The following is a 13,811-nucleotide window of genomic DNA, read 5'->3' on the forward strand; positions in this document are numbered from 1 at the left end:
TGTATAAACATGGAAATATCTGCCCAACTATATGTATAAAAATGGAAATATCCGCACCGCTATCTGTATAAACATGGAAATATCTACACCGATATCTGCATAAACATGGAAATATCCACTCCGCTATCTGTGTAAACATGGAAATGTCTACACCGCTTTCTGTGTAAACATGGAAATATCTACACCGCCATCTGTGTAAACATGAAAATATCTACACCGCCATCTCTATAAACATGGAATTATGAACAGCGCCATCTGTATGAACATGGAAATATCTACACCGCCATCTGTATAAACGTGGAAATATCTACACCGCTATCTGTATGATCTTGGAAATATCTACACTGCTATCTGTATAAATTTGGAATTATCTACACCACTATCTCTATAAACATGGAAATATCTACACTGCTATCTGTATAAACATGGAAATATCTACACCGCTATCTGTATGAACATGGAAATATCTACACCGCTATCTGTATGAACATGGAAATATCTACACCGCTATCTGTGTCAACATGGAAATATCTACACCGAAATCTCTAAAAACATGGAAATATCTACACCGCCATATGTATGAACATGGAAATATCTACACCGCCATCTCTATAAAGGTGGAAATATCTACACCGCTATCTGTATGAACATGAAAATATCTAAACCGCTATCTGTATAAACAAGAAAATATCTAGACCACCATCTCTATAAACATGTAAATGTCTACACCGCTATCTGTATAAACGTGGAAATATCTACACCGCTATCTATATAAACATGAAAATATCTTCACCGCTATCTGTATAAACATGGAAATATCTACATCGCTATCACTATGAAGTTGGAAATAACTACACCACTATTTCTTCAAACATGGAAATACCTATACCGCTATCTGTATAAACATGGAAATATCTTCACCGCTATCTGTATAAACATGGAAATATCTACAACGCTATCTCTATAAACATATAAATATCTACACCGCTATCTCTATAAAGTTGGAAATATCTACACCGCTTTGTGTATCAACATGGAAATATCTACACCGCTATCTCTGTATACATGGAAATATATAAACCGCCCTCTGTATAAACATGGAAATATCCATACCGCCATCGCTATGAACATGCAAATATCTAAACCACCATCTGTATGAACATGGAAATATCTTCACCGCCATCTGTATGAACATGGAAATATCTACACCGCCATCTGGATGAACATGGAAATATCTACACCGCTATCTGTATGAACATGGACATATCTACACAGCTATCTGCATAAACATGGAAATATCTACCCCGCTATCTCTATAAACTTGGAAATATCTACACCGCTATGTGTATCAACATGGAAATATCTACACCGCCATCTGTAGGAACATGGAAATATCTACTCCGCCATCTGTCTTGAGATGGAAATATCTACACCGCTATCTCTATAAACATGAAAACACCTACACCACTATCTGTATAAACTTCGAAATGTCTAAACCGCTATCTGTATGAACATGGAAATATCTACACAGCTATCTGCATATACATGGAAATATCTACAAAGCTATCCCTTTACACATGGATATAACTACAAAGCTCTCTATAAACATGGAAATATCTACACCGCCATTTGTATGAACATGGAAATATCTACACTGTCATCTCTATAAACATGGAAATATCTACAGCGTGATCTGTATAAACATGGAAATATCTGTACCGCTATCTATATAAACATGGAAATATCTACACCGCTATCTCTATAAACTTGGAAATATCTACACTGCTATGTGTATCAACATGGAAATATCTACACCGCTCTCTGTGTAAACATGGAAATATCTAAACCGCCCACTGTATAAACATGGAAATACCTACACCGCCATCTTTATAAACATGGAAATATCTACACCGCCATCTGTATGAACATGGAAATATCTACACCGCGATCCGTATGAACATGGAAATATCTACACGGCCATCTCTATGAGGATGGAAATATCTACACCACCATCTCTATGAACATAGAAATATCTACACCACCATATGTATGAACATGTAAGTATCTTCATCGCCATCTGTATGAACATGGAAATATCTACACCGCTATCTGCATAAACATGGAAATATGTACAACGCTGTCTCTATAAACTTGGAAATAACTACACCACTATATCTATAAACATGGAAATACCTAGACCGCCATCTCTATAAACATGGAAATATCTACACCGCTATCTCTATATACATGGAAATAACTACACCGCCAACTCAATGAACTTGGAAATATCTACACCGCCATTTGTATGAGCATGGAAATATCTACACCGCCATCTGTATGAACATGGAAATATCTACAACGCTATCTGTATGAACATGGAAATATGTACACCGCTATCTGTATGAACATGGAAATTTCTACACCGCTATCTGTATGAACATGGAAATATCTACACCGCTATCTGTACGAACATGGAAATATCTACACAGCTATCTGTATATAAATGGAAATATCTACACTGCTATCTCTATAAACATAGAAATATCTACACCGCTATCTCTATAAACATGGAAATAACTACACCGCCATCTCTATGAACATGGAAATAACTACACCGCCATGTGTATGAACATGGAAATATCTACACCGCCATCTGTAGGAACATGGAAATATCTTCACCGCCATCCGCATGAACATGGAAATATCTTCACCGCCATCTGGATGAACATGGAAATATCAACACTGCCATCTGTATGAACATGGAAATATCTACACCGCTACCTGTATGAACATGGAAATACCTTCACCGCTATCGGTATGAACATGGACATATATACACCGCTATCTGTATCAACATGGAAATATCTACACCGCTATCTGTATTAACATGGAAATATCTACACAGCTAACTGCATATACATAGAAATATGTACCCAGCATTCTCTATAAACAAGGAAATAACAACATCGCTATCTCTATAAACATGGAAATATCTACACCGCCATTTGTATGAACATGGAAATATCTACACTGTCATCTCTATAAACATGGAAATATCTACACGGCTATCTGTATGAACATGGAAATATCTACACAGCTATCTGTATATAAATGGAAATATCTACACTGCTATCTCTATAAACATGGAAATATCTACACCGCGATCTGTATAAACATGGAAATATCTACACTGCTATCTCTATAAATATGGAAATAACTACACTGCTATCTGTATAAAGATGGAAATAACTACACCGCCACCTCTATGAACATGGAAATATCTTCACCGCCATTTGTATGAACCTGGAAATATCTACACTGCCATCTCTATGAACATGGAAATATCTACACCGCCATCTCTATGAACATGGAAATATCTACACCGCCATCTGTATGAACATGGAAATATCTACACCGCTATCTGTATGAACATGCAAATATCTACACCGCTATCTGTATATCAATGGAAATATCTACACAGCTATCTCTATAAACATGGAAATAACTACACTGCTATCTGTATAAACATGGAAATATCTACACCGCCATCTCTATAAACATGGAAATATCTACACCGCCATTTGTATGAACACGGAAATATCTACACTGCCATCTCTATGAACATGGAAATATCTACACCGCCATCTGTATGAACATGGAAATATCTTCACCGCCATCTGTATGAACATGGATATAACTACACTGGCATCTGGATGAACATGGAAATATCTACAACGCTATCTGCATGAACATGGAAATATCTACACAGCTATCTGAATATACATGGAAATATCTACACAGCTTTCTCTATAAACATGGAAATAACTACACCACTATCTGTATAATCTTCGAAATATCTACACCGCCTTCTATATGAACAAGGAAATATCTACACCGCCATCTCTGTAAACGTGGAAATATCTACACCGCTATCTGTATGAACATGGAAATATCTACACCGCCATCTCTATTAACATGCAAATATCTACACCGCCATCTGTATGAACATGGAAATATCTACACCGCCATTTGTATGAACATGGAAATAACTACACCGCCATCTGTAGGAACATGGAACTATCTTCACCGCCATCTGCATGAACATGGAAATATCTACACCGCCATCTGGATGAACATGGAAATATCTACACCGCCATCTGTATGAACATAGAAATATCTACACCGCTACCTGTATGAACATGGAAATATCTACACCTCTATCTGTATGAACATGGACATATCTACACCGCTATCTGTATGAACATGGAAATACCTACACAGCTAACTGCATATACATGGAAATATCTACCCAGGTTTCTCTATAAACAAGGAAATAACTACACCGCTATCTCTATAAACATGGAAATATCTAAACCGCCATTGGTATGATCATGGAAATATCTACACTGTCATCTCTATAAACATGGAAATATCTACACCGCGATCTGTATAAACATGGAAATATCTATACCGCTATCTATATAAACATGGAAATATCTACAACGCTGTCTCTATAAACATGGAAATATCTACACCGCTATCTCTATAAACTTGGAAATATCTACACAGCTATGTGTATCAACATAGAAATATCTACACCGCTATCTGTGTAAAGATAGAAATATCTAAACCGCCCTCTGTATCAACATGGAAATATCTACACCGACATCTGTATAAACATGGAAATACCTACCCAACATCTGTATAAACATGGAAATATCTACACCACCATCTGTATAAAAAGGAAATATCTTCACCGCTATCTGTAAAAACATGTAAATATCTACACCACTATCTGTACAAACATGGAAAAATATACACGGCTATGTATATTAACATGGAAATATCTGCACCGCTGTCTGTACAAGCATGGAAATATCTACACCGCCATCTGTATAAACATGGAAATATCTACACCACCATCTCTATAAACACCGAAATATCTACACCACCATCCGTATAAACATGGAAATATCTACACCGCCATCTCTATAAACATGGAAATATCTACACCACTATCTCTATAATCATAGAAATATCTACACCGCCATCTGTATGAACATTGAAATATCTACAACACTTCTGTATGAACATGGAAATAACTACACCGCTATCTCTATAATCTTGGAAATATCTATACCGCCATCTGAATGAACATGGAAAGATCTACAACGCCATCTGTATGAACATGGAAATATCTACACCGCCATCTCTATAAAGATGGAAATATCTACACCGATATCTGTATAAACAGGGGAAGAACTACACCGCAATCTGTATAAACACGGAAATATCTACAACGCTTTCTGTATAAACATAGAAATATCTACACCACTATGTGTATAAACATGGAAAAATATGCACCGCTATCTTTAGAAACATGGAAATATCTACACCGCTATCTGTATGAACATGGAAATACCTACACCGCTATCTGTATAAACATGGAAATATCCACTCTGCTATCTGTATAACCATGGAAATATCTACACCGCTATGTGTATCAAATGGAAATATCTACACTGCTATCTCCATAAACATGGAAATATCTACACCGCTGTCTGTATTAAGATGGAAACATCTACAACACCATCTCTATAAAGATGGAAATATCTACACCGCCATCTGTATGATCATGGAAATAGCTATACTGCCATCACTATGAACATGGAAATATCTACACCGCCATCACTATGACCATGGAAATATCTACATCTCTATCTGTAAGAACATGGAAACATCTACACCGCTATCTATATAAACATTGAAATATCTACACCGCTATCTCTATAAACATGGAAATATCTACATCGCTATCTCTATAAATAAGGAAATATCTAGACGGCCATATCTATAAACATGGAAATAACTACACCGCTATATGAATATACATGGAAATAACTGCGCCGCAATTTGTATGAAGTTGGAAATATCTACACCGCTATGTGTATCAACATGGAAATATCTACACTGCTATTTCTATAAACGTGGAAATATATAAACCGCTCCCTTTATAAACATGGAATTATCTACACCACCATCACTATAAACATGGAAATATCTACACCGCCATCTGTATGAACATGGAAATATCTACACCGCTATCTCTATGAACATGGAAATATTTACACCACTATTTGTATGAACATGGAATTAACTACACCGCCATCTGTATGAACGTGGAAATATCTACACCGCCATCTGTATAAAGATAGAAATATCTACACCGCTATCTGTATAAACATCGCAATATCTTCACCGCTATCTGTATAAACATGGAAATATCTGCACCGCTATCTTTGTAAACATGGAAATATCTGCACCACCATCTGTATAAACATGGAAATATCTCCACCGCCATCTCTATAAACATGGAAATATCTACACCGCCATCTGTATGAACATGGAAATATCTACACTGCCATATGTTTAAAGATGGAAATATCTACATCGCCATGTCTATAAACATGGAAATATGTACACCATCATCTGTATAAACATGGAAGTATCTACTCCGCCATCTGTATGAACATGGAAATATCTTCACCGCCATCCACATGAACATGGAAATATCCACACCGCCATCTGAAAGAACATAGAAATATCTTTACCGCCCTCTGTATGAACATGGAAATATCTACACCGCCATCTCTAGAAACATGGAAATATCTACACCCCAGTCTGTATAAACATGTAAATATCTATACCGCCATCTGTATAAACATGGAAACATCTACCCCGCTTTCTGGATAAAGATGGAAATATCTACACTGCTATCTGTGTAAACATGGAAATATAGACACCGCTATCTGTATAACTATGGAAACACCTACACTGCTACCTGTATAAACATGGAAATATATACATCGCTATCTGTATAAACATGGAAATATCTACACAGCTATCTCTATAAAAATGGAAATAACTACAATGCTATCTGTGTAAACTTTTAAATACCTACATCGCTATCTGTGTAAACATGGAAATATTTACACCACCATCTGTATAAACATGGAAATATCTACACCGCCATCTCTATAAACATGGAAATATCTACACCGTCATCTGTATAAACATTGAAATATCTACACCTTCATCTCTATAAACAAGGAAATTCCTACACCGCCATGTGTATGAACAAGAAAATATCTTCAACACCATCTGTATGAAAATGGAAATATGTACACCGCTAACTGTATGAACATGGAAATATCTACACCACTATCTATATGAACATGCAAATATCTACACAGCTATCTGTATATCAATGGAAATATCTACACTGCTATCTCCATAAACATGGAAATAACTACACCGCCATCTCTATAAACATGGAAATATCTGCAACGCCATCTGTATTAACATGGAAATATCTACACCTCCATCTCTATAAACATGGAAATATCTACAACGCCATCTCTATGAACATGGAAATATCTTCACCGCCATCTGTATGAACATGGAAATATCTACACCGCCATCTGGATGAACATGGAAATATCTACACCATAATCTGCATGAACATGGAAATATGTACACCGCTATCTGTAGGAACATGGAAATTTCTACACCGCTCTCTGTATGAACATGGAAATATCTACACAGCTATCTGTTTAAAAATGGAACTATCTACACTGCTATCTCTATAAACATAGAAATAACTAAACCGCTATCTCTATAAACATGGAAATAACTACACCGACATCTCTATGAACATGGAAATAACTACACCGCCATTTGTATGAACATGGAAATATCTACACCGCCATCTGTATGAACATGGAAATATCTACAACGCTGACTGCATATACATGGAAATAGCTACACAGCTTTCTCTATAAACAAGAAAATAACTACACCGCTATGTCTATAAACATGGAAATATCTACACCACCATTTGTATGAACATGGATATATCTAGACTGCCATCTCTATAAACATGGAAATCACTACACCGCCAACTGTATACACATGGAAATATCTATACCGCTATCTGTATAAACATGGAAATATCTACAATGCTGTCTCTATAAACGTGGAAATATCTACACCGCTATCTCTATAAACTTGGAAATACCTACGCCGCTATGTGTATCAACATGGAAATATCTACACCGCTATCTGTGTAAACATGGAAATATCTAAACCGCACTCTGTATAAACATGAAAATATCTACACCGCCATCTCTATAAACATGGAAATATCTACACCACTATCTGTATGAACATGGAAATATCTACACAGCTATCTGTATGAACATGGAAATATCTACACCGCCATCTGTATGAACATGGAAATATCTACACTGCTATCTGTATATCAATGGAAATATCTACAATGCTATCTCTATAAACATGGAAATAACCACACTGCTATCTGTATAAACATGGAAATATCTACACCGCCATCTCTATGAACATGGAAATATCTACACCGCCATTTGTATGAACATGGAAATATCTACACCGCCATCTGTAAATACATGGAAATATCTTCACCGCCATCTGTATGAACATGGATATATCTACACCGGCATCTGGATGAACATGGAAATTTCTACACTGCTATCTGCATGAACATGGAAATATCTACACAGCTATCTGCATATACATGGAAATATCTACACAGATTTCTCTATAAACGTGGAAATAACTACACCGCTATCTCTATAAACTTCGAAATATCTACACCGCCATCTGTGTGAACATGGAAATATCTACACCGCCATCTGTACGAACATGGAAATATCTACACCGCCATCTGTATTAAGATGGAAATATCTACACCGCTATCTGTATAAACATGGAAATATCTGCACCGCTATCTGTATAAACATGGAAATATCCACACCGCTATCTGTATAAACATGGAAATATCTACACCGCTATCCGCATAAACATGGAAATATCCACACCACTATCTGTGTCAACATGGAAATACCTTCACCGCTATCTGTATAAACATGGAAATAACTACACCGCTATCTCTATAAACATGTAAATAACTACAACGCTATCTGTGTAAACATGGAAATGTCTACACCGCTATCTGTGTAAACATGGAAATATCTACACCGCTATGTGTGTAAACATGAAAATGTCTACAACGCCATCTCTATAAACATGGAAATATCTACAGCGCCATCTGTATTAACATGGAAATATCTGCACCTCCATCTCTATAAACATGGAAATATCTACACCACCATCTCTATGAACATGGAAATATCTACACCGCCATCTGTATAAACGTGGAAATATCTACACCGCTATCTGTATAAACTTGGAAATATCTACACTGCTATCTGTATAAAATTGGAAGTATCTACACCTCTATCTCTATAAACATGGAAATATAAACATGGAATTGGGATTGTGCCAAATCTGGAGATCAGTTTCAGAAGAATTATCATCTAATAAGTATGACATGTATATTTACCAATGAACTGGATACATATTTCTACCTATTCAATCTCTCGTATTAGTGATTTAGAAATTTTGGATCAGCATACCTTTTATTAAATTTATTCTGAATTATTTTATTATTTTTGAGGCTATTATAAGTTAAATTGCTTACATAATTTTATTTTCTAATTGGTGTTGATTGTGTATAGAAACACAATTGATTTTATTTATTGATCTTTCATCCTACAACTTTGTTAAATTCACTTCATACCTCTAGCACACTTCTGCAGATGCCTAAGGATTTTCTATGTATATGTTTACATCACGTGAGAATAGTATTTTTCTTTCTTCCCAACTTGGGTGTCACTTATTTCTTATTTTCTTTTCTTTTCTCTTTATTTCTTTCTTCTTTCTGTCCATTCCTCCTTCCTTCCCTTCTTTCTTTCTCCCTGTTTTAGAATCAGTTTTGTAATTTATCCAAAAGGACCTATAAGGTTTCATGGGAATTCCACTGAATCTAGAGATCAATTTCAGGAGAATTATCATCTCATAAGTATTAAATATTTATCAATGAACTTGGTATATATTTCCACTTATTTAATATTGAATGCAATACTTTAAGGAACTAGGGAGAGAGGACATCATTGCATTTTTCATAATCTTATGTAGAAAGTATTAAGGCTTTCACCATTTTAAGTAAGATGTTTGCTATAGATTTTTTGTAAACACATAATCAGTTTGAAAATGTACTTTTCTATCCTCAGTTTGCTGGGAGTTTTTAATTTAAAAAATGTGTTACATTTTGTAAATTCCTTTTTTGCATCTATTGAGAGTGTCACGTGATTTTTCTTTTTTCTGTCAGCACGGTAGATTTTCAGTTGTTGAAACCAACTTGAGATAAACCCCACTTCGTTAAAACACATGATCATTTTTAACTATTCCTAGACTCAATTTGCTAATATTGTATTAAGAATGTTGCATCTAAGTTCATAATGGTTATCAGTCTGTCATTTTTGAGTTGTGATCTCTGTATTTGTTTCTGATATCGAGAGAATCCACGTAAAACATCTACTTCTGTCATCAGTAATAATCTGACCAGGGATAACACCAACAGTTAGAGAGGAACCTGTCATTACCTGTGGCAGCAGAGATATCAGAGATTCCAAAAAGAAAAGCAAGGTTAAAATTTCAAATATAATCACATGAAATATCAGAAAGCCAGGGGATAGAAATATAGGAGAGCAAAATCTTAGAGGTCAAAACAAGTAATTAAGTACTGCACATGATAATAAAAAGTAAAGTCTTTTCCTAAGGCAGAGCCTGGCTGCTGCCTAGCTTCTTTGACAATTCTTGGTAGGCTTTCATGGCTTTATAAGGGCTTATACTTTAGGTAAAGTTATAGTCAGGGAAACGGTGGGTGTAGGTTGGCTCTGTAGAAATGAAGCATTACAGGAGCACTGCAGTTAGAAAGAAACTGATACTGATGATACTTCGGTCACACTAATAATACATGCTAATGATAATCATAGCAATCATGGTAATGACAGAAAATATATATATAATATTAACATGCTTCTATTTGCACATATACATATGTGAATAGAAACATTGATTTAAAGACATGAAAGTATAGAAATAGCCTACACCTGATAAAGATATGCTCATACACAATAACAAACATCAGTATAAACAGAGATTTTGATGTATCACAGAATTCTCCAATAGATCACAATTTTGACACTATGGGAAGTGTCATTTTCAGAACTTTTCTTTATCTCCATTATCTCCATTCTCTATTTCCAACATTCCTGGAGACTGAACTCAAGGATCAGTAAATATTCTCAACCTTAACCATAGCAGACTTCATTCATCCCATATAGGCTTGTTCTTTTTCCCCATTGACAGAAGGCATTGTACCATGAAATATACAACATATCTCTGACACACCTGACGGAAACAAACAATGGGGAAAGATTGACTATTTAATCAATGGTGATGGGAAAACTGGCTAGCCATATGAAGAAAGCTGAAACTGGACCCCTTCCTTACACCTTATAAAATAATTAACTCAAGATGGATTAAAGACTTAAACATAAGATCTAAAACCATAAAAACTCTAGAAGAAAACCTAGCCAATACCATTCAGAACATAGGCATAGGCAAAGACTTCATGACTAAAACACCAAAAGCAGTGGCAACAAAAGCCAAAATTGAGAAACGGGATCTAATTAAACTAAAGATAGCTTCTGCACAGCAAAAGACACTATCATCGGAGTGAACACACAACCTACAGAGTGGGAGAAAATTTTTGCAATCTATCCATCTAACAAAGGGCTAATATCCAGAATCTACAAGGAACTTAAACAAATTTACAAGAAAAAAACAACCCCATCAGAAAGTGGGAAAAGGATATGAACAGACACTTCTCAAAAGAAGACATTTATGCGGCCAATAAACACATGAACAAAAGCTCACCATAGGCTGGGCGTGGTGGCTCACGCCTGTAATCCCATCACTTTGGGAGGCCAAGGCGAGTGGATCACAAGGTCAGGAGTTTGAGACTTGCCTGGCCACTGTGGTGAAACTCTGTCTCTACCAAAAACACACAAAAAAACTTTAGCCAGGCGTGGTGGTATATATCTGTAATCCCAGCTACTCAAGAGGCTAAGGCAGGAGAATTGCTTGAACCCATTAGGTGGAGGTTGCAGTGAGCCGAAATTGTGCCACTGCACTCCACCCTGGGTGACAGAGTGAGGCTGTCTCGAAGAAAAAAAAAAAAAAAAAAAAGCTCATCACCCCTGGTCCAATGAGATACCATCTCGCGCCAGTTAGAATGGCAATCATTAAAAAGCCAGGAAACAACAGGTGCTAGAGAGGATGTGGAGAAATAGGAATGCTTTTACACTGTTGGTGGGAGTGTAAATTAGTTCAACCATTGTGGAAGACAGTGTAGCAATTCCTCAAGGATCCAGAACTAGAAATACCATTTGACCTAACAGTCTCATCACTAGGTACACATCCAAAGGATTATAAATCATTCTACTATAAAGACACATTCACACATATGTTTATTGCAGCACTATTCACAATAGCAAAGACTAGGAAGCAACCCAAATGCCCATCAATGATAGACTGGATAAAGAATATGTGGCACATATAAACCATGGAATACTATGCAGCTATAAAAAAGGATGGATTAATGTCTTTTGCAGAGACATGGATGAAGCTGGAAACCATCATTCTCAGCAAACTATCACAAGAACAGAAAACCAAACACCACATGTTCTCACTCATAAGTGGGAGTTGAACAATGAGAACACATAGACACAGGGAGGGGAACATCACACACTGGGGCCTGTCAGTGGGTAGGAAGGAAAGAGGAGGGATAGCATTAGGAGGAATACTTAATGTAGATGACGGGTTGATGGGTGCAGCAAACCACGACAGCACATGTATACCTATTTCACAAAACTGCAAGTTCTGCATATGTATCCCAGAACTTAAAGTGTATGTATGTGTGTATATATATACACACAAATGTAAATGTAAATGTAAATAAATTGAAAACGGTAAAAATAGAAATATGTTTCCTACACAAATAGTGACATAATAAAGCAAGATAGAATGTATGTTTGAGTTAAAAAAAAATTTGCTTAGAAGACAACTTGAATTCCATTCCAAGGAACTAGTTTTCAAAAGTTTACAACCAGATTTCAGTTTGGCAAAAGGCAACAATGCTGTTTTGAAAATAATTTCTGAAAAGAGCTTCCCCAGCAGTTCCAAATGGCAGTCCTGATACAAGGAAGTAGGGGCAATTTTGTTACCACCAGGAACATTGAATTTATTTTCAGACCTTGAAATTCTGGGAGGCCCTCGAATAATAATCAACTACAATATTTTACTTTACATAGAAATATTGTTTTAATGTTGATATAAAAGCTTGTATATGAACTAAAATTGTCAATCTGCCACTTTTAAGAAAGAAGAATCCATTATGTCCCTAATCTATAGTGAGTTGATATGTTCCATAAGCAGTTCTGGAAGGAGGCTACACTTAGAGCATAAATTGGTATAGATCGCTTTGCTCTCACAGATAGCGACACAATATTTTCTGCTGAATGGGAAAAAGTTTGAAGGCATAAATCAAGATAAAGCAATCATCTGACAAAGAATTACAAAGAGGCCCCATACCTTTTTCTTAGTGAACGCCATGTGACACATTGATTTTCCACTGAAGATAAAAGCCAAAATCATGTGTCATCAATAGAAAGCAAGCAAAACTATTTGGTTCAATATGTTATGGTACTGAACCAAAAAAAACTTGCAGAGAAAAGACAAATCTAAAATGTTGCACATGATTCAAACAAGTCTGGATCAGAAGAGGCATTTCAGAGGTCACCGCTAGA

The sequence above is a fragment of the Gorilla gorilla genome, chromosome 5, assembly GCF_029281585.2.
Source record: "Gorilla gorilla gorilla isolate KB3781 chromosome 5, NHGRI_mGorGor1-v2.1_pri, whole genome shotgun sequence".
In the NCBI taxonomy this organism is placed as follows: Eukaryota; Metazoa; Chordata; class Mammalia; order Primates; family Hominidae; genus Gorilla; species Gorilla gorilla.